The sequence below is a fragment of the Ovis canadensis genome, chromosome 23 (assembly GCF_042477335.2).
Source record: "Ovis canadensis isolate MfBH-ARS-UI-01 breed Bighorn chromosome 23, ARS-UI_OviCan_v2, whole genome shotgun sequence".
Taxonomy (NCBI): Eukaryota; Metazoa; Chordata; class Mammalia; order Artiodactyla; family Bovidae; genus Ovis; species Ovis canadensis.
In genome coordinates this window covers 32,085,644-32,090,563 of record NC_091267.1, presented here as the reverse complement: position 1 = coordinate 32,090,563, position 4,920 = coordinate 32,085,644, and the positions used below count along the sequence as shown (strand labels likewise).

At 43.7% G+C, this 4,920-nt stretch overlaps 1 non-coding gene across 1 annotated transcript; it reads right to left on the bottom strand.

Moving 5' to 3' along the window:
* Window positions 1-1,303: 1,303 nt before the first annotated feature.
* On the bottom strand, window positions 1,304-1,436 carry LOC138428576 (small nucleolar RNA SNORA66). Its single transcript, XR_011252514.1, has one exon. It is a non-coding gene; the product is annotated as a small nucleolar RNA SNORA66 (small nucleolar RNA).
* Window positions 1,437-4,920: the final 3,484 nt, after the last annotated feature.

The window sequence follows — 4,920 nt, the reverse complement described above, 5'->3', positions numbered from 1 at the left end:
CCTTAAAAAAAAAAAGTCTTTTTTTTTTAAAAATAGTAATAATATGTTATAGAAATAAAAATTAGAGGAGAAATAGAAGACTTAACAATTTAAAAAAGTTAGAAGAAAAAGAAAAAAGAAAAAAAAACAAAAAACAAAAAAGCAAAAAAAAAAAAGAAAAAGAAAAAGGAATGATTTTTAAGATAGTAAAAATATTTCTAGCCCTTCTCTGATGTTATGGGTCATGTGGGGTCACTTCCAAGGTGGTTCCCTCTGTTTAACTTCTTCTGTTTGCTGGTTTTTTAGGCTCACTAGTTCGGTCGCGCTGTGGGGAGGGGGGATGCTGCAAACAAATAGCACTGTCATGTGCACACAGTATCTCAGCCCCGCTTGACCTGTCCCTTTTCGCAGCGCACAAACCGCTCCGGCTCTACGATGCTCAGCCGGGAACCGTCTGGGGCCGGCCCTAGGCTGCGTGTGCTTCCCCAGTCCAAGCCACTCAGGTTCGGCGCTCAGGCAGCCCTCAGAGGCACAAATTCGGCTGGGACTGCGCTTTGTGCCCTTCCCAGGTCTGAGTAGCTCAGGAGTTTGGCGAGCGCGATCACCGCGGCTTGTCACCTTTTCTGCCGCTGCTGCTCAGCATTCTGGGTGGACCACTGGCGCACCCCGTGAGGCAGATTGTGACTGTCCAGCACCCCCAGAAGTCTTAGCAAAGGAGCCTGCTTGCAGTTAGGTACTTAAGTCTCTCCGGGTCTGCAATTGCCCCTTTCCAGTCCTTACAGCTCTGGCTGCCTGTCCCCGGCGGGGGATGGTCTGCAGCCGGCTTTTTCCATTCCGTCCTTTGTTCTGTGCTCGGTCCTGGCAGTGTCTTATGTTCGAGCTTTTCGCGTGGTAGCTATCCCACAGTCTGGTTTGCTAGCCCAAGTTAGATTGTTCTGGTTGCGTGTGGGGCGTTCCTGCCCGATTCTTACAAAGCACTGCAGCCCGCACCTCCCGCGCGTCCCTGCCCTGCCCCCACTTCCCAATGGCGGATGCAGGCGTCTGTGCTGCTTTTCCGCTGGGGGAGTTACTGTTGGGCTTGTAATCTGTTGGTTTTAATTATTTATCTATTTTTCCTTCCTGTTATGTTGCCCTCTGTGTTTCCAAGGCTAGCCACAGACTCGGCAGGGAGAGTGTTTCCTGGTGTTTGGAAACCTCTCTTCTTAAAATTCCCTTCCCGGGATGGGCTTCCCTTCCTGGGACGGAGCTCCCTCCCCACCTCCTTTGTCTCCTTTCTCATCTTTTATATTTTTTCCTACCTGTTTTTTTTTTTTTTTTTCTTTTACAATGTACTGGGATAGAATGAGCCACCTCGGTAGCATCCGAGGCTAATACATTTCTATCACCACAATCACTTTAGCAAACCTGGTTCCCCTCACCTCTGCAACATCATGCAGAGCTAGTGATCGAGTTTGCACTTCCTACCTGTTTTTGAAGACAGTGGTCTGCTTTTCTGGTTGCCTGATGTCCTCTGCCAGCCTACAGAAGTTGTTTTGTGGAGTTTGCTCAGCGTTGAAATGTTCTTTTGAGGAATTTGTGAGGGAGAAAGTGGTCTTCCCGTCCTATTCCTCCGCCATCTTTCCCTCGAACCCCGAATTGATGCTTTTGAATTGTGGTGTTGGAGAAGACTCTTGAGAGTCCCTTGGACTACAAGGAGATCCAACCAGTCCATTTTGAAGGAGATCAGCCCTGGGATTTCTTGGGAAGGAATGATGCTAAAGCTGAAACTCCAGTACTTTGGCCACCTCATGTTTAGAGTTGACTCATTGGAAAATATGCTGCTGATGGGCGGGATTGGGGGCAGGAGGAGAAGGGGACGACAGAGGATGAAATTGCTGGATGACATCACTGACTCGATGAAGGTGAGTCTGAGTGAACTCCGGGAGTTGATGATGGACAGGGAGGTCTGGTGTGCTGCAATTCATGGGGTCGCAAAGAGTCGGACACGACTGAGCGACTGAACTGAACTGAACTGAGCAGTTAAAACTGGAGGGTAGGATGGAAGTCATTATAGGAGCAAGTAATAACCTGAGTACCAGTCCCTGTGCTTCCCAGGTGGCACTAATGGTAAAGAACTTGTCTGCTAATGCAGGAGACATAAGAGACATGGGTTTGATCCTTGAGTTGGGAAAATCCCCTGGAGGAGAACATGGCAACCCACTCCAATATTCTTGCCTGGAGAAATTCATGGTCAGAGGAGCCTGGTGGGCTACAGTTCATAGGGTCGCAAAGAGTAGGATAAGCCTGAAGCAACTTAGCACACACACACACATGCACTAGTCCTTACCTTGCACAGCCAGGAGACTCAGTGAACCAATGGGGTGAAAGACTGGAGGCTTGCTTTCTGGAGCAATGAGACCATAGACATTGTAACCTTAGCTAAAAGTCAAGGTGAAAGCGGTGTATCAAAAATGGATTATTAATACATATAGGTGGAATCTAGAAAAATGGTATAGATTAACCTATTTTCAGGGAAGGAAAGGAGATACAGAGAATGAATGGACTTGGGGACACCCTGAGGGAAGAAGTGAATTGGACAAACGGAGAAAGTAGAAGCAACATATATACTCTATTGTATGTAAAATGGACAGTTGTGAGAGGTTGCTGTATGACACAGGGAGCCCTGTCTGTAGTTCTGAGATGACCTAGAAAGGTGGGAAGGGGGGAATGGAGGGAGGCTCTAGAAAGACGGAATACATGTATATTTATAGCTGATTCACATTGTTGTATAGCAGAAACCAACACAATATTTTAAAAATAAAAAATTAATAATAATATAAAAGAGAAGAAACAGATTACTCATGAAAGTGTAGCTGTTATTAAACTAATCAGATCCTAGCCTACTCTTCTTTATCATCTTAAAGAATGCCAGGAAATTGAGCTTTTGCTTTTCAAATCAGTATTTGTGACTCAAGAGACAGTCTGGCCAAGGTGGAAGAGCTGTCACTCCCTGATTAACCTAGAGTGACACCCACAATCTGACAGTCCTCGCTCGTGAGCACAGAAATACAGATCAGTTTTTAGTGCCTCACTCTTAATAATGAATATATCACAAGTCATCACCAGAGGGTTGCAGAAGGCCTGAAAAACAAGAAGAAAAAACACATTGAAGCAAAGGGATAAAATAAGACCAGAAAGAACAACGTAATGAGAAAAAGAAAAATTTCTGAAAGTCTAAAATTCAAAGAAAAGAGTGAAGACATTGCATTTTTGAAGTGAAATTGAGCACTTCACAAAAGGAACACATTCAAAAAAAGAAAGGGATATTGAAAATTAAACATGTACAGCAAAATTTTAATAGTTCAACCCACACATTAAAAGATAAAGAAAATTTTCAAAAAGTCAAACAAAAACACAGCAGGACATAAAAGGGTGAAGGTAAAATAAAGCTGGGACATCTGTACAAGATTATAGGACAAAAATAATAAGAGTTAGAGAAATGGAGAATGGATGAAACACAGTTATTATTTTTATCATAGAAATAATGCAAGGGAACTCCCCAGATCTAAAGGATATATTTCCATATTTTATAAAAAGAGGTCACCAAATATCATGCAAAGTATCAGCAAAAGATGCCACTGTGAGATTCCAGAATTTGGGGGCTAAACAGAACAACTTAATTTTCTATAGACAAAAAAGGAAGGGTGTTTGGAACAGAATCATATCTTACTTTTCAAGGGAGGTATCTGAGACTAAAAGGAATGGAGAAAATGTTTCAAATTCTCAAATTCACCTTAGAATTTAATATCCAGCCAAACAATCAGCTGTTGTACAGCTGAAACCTACAAAACATTGTAAATCAATTCAGTTCAGTTCAGTTCAGTCGCTCAGTCGTGTCTGACTCTTTGGGACCCCATGAATTGCAGCACGCCAGGCCTCCCTGTCCATCACCAACTCCCGGAGTTCACTCAGATTCACGTCCATCAAGTCCGTGATGCCATCCAGCCATCTCATCCTCTGTCATCCCCTTCTCCTCCTGCCCCCAATCCCTCCCAGCAGCAGAGTCTTTTCCAATGAGTCAACTCTTTGCATGAGGTGGACAAAGTACTGGAGTCTCAGCTTTAGTATCATTCCTTCCAAAGAAATCCCAGGGCTGATCTCCTTCAGAATGGACTAGTTGGATCTCCTTGCAGTCCCCTTGCAGTCCAAGGGACTCTCAAGTCTTCTCCAACACCACAGTTCAAAAGCATCAATTCTTCGGCACTCAGCTTTCTTCATAGTCCAATTCTCACATCCATACATGGCTACTGGAAAAACCATAGCCTTGACTAGACGGACCTTAGTCGGCAAAGTAATGTCTCTGCTTTTGAATATGCTATCTAGGTTACTCTCCAATTAATTTTTTTAATATAAAGTCAAAATAAAGATGAGCTCAGACATTGAGTTCTTAAGAATGTATCTCTAAATCACTCTTTTTCAGAAAGCTGTTATAAACTGTTTTATTTAAATAAGAAAGATGAAGACATGTTATTGAGGAAATTGGGCTTATTAAATTCTCTGAATGATGGTGATGGGTAATCTTAACACTATAGATGTGTCTAGAGTATACTCAGCCTAGACTGAAGCAAGGGGAAGGCAGATGCAGGATCAGTTCAGTTCAGTCACTTAGTAGTGTCTGACTATTTGTGACCTCATGACTGCAGCATGCCAGGCTTCCCTGTCCATCACCAACTCCTGGAGCTTACTCAGACTCATGTCCATCGAGTCAGTGATATCATCCACCATCTCATCCTCTGTTGGCTCCTTCTCCTCCTGCCTGCCATCTTTCCCAGCATCAGGGTCTTTTCTAGTGAGTCAGGTCTTTGCATCAGGTGGCCAAAGTATTGGAGTTTCAGCTTCAGCACCAATCCTTCCCATGAATATTCAGGACTGATTTCCTTTAGGATGGACTGGTTGGATCTC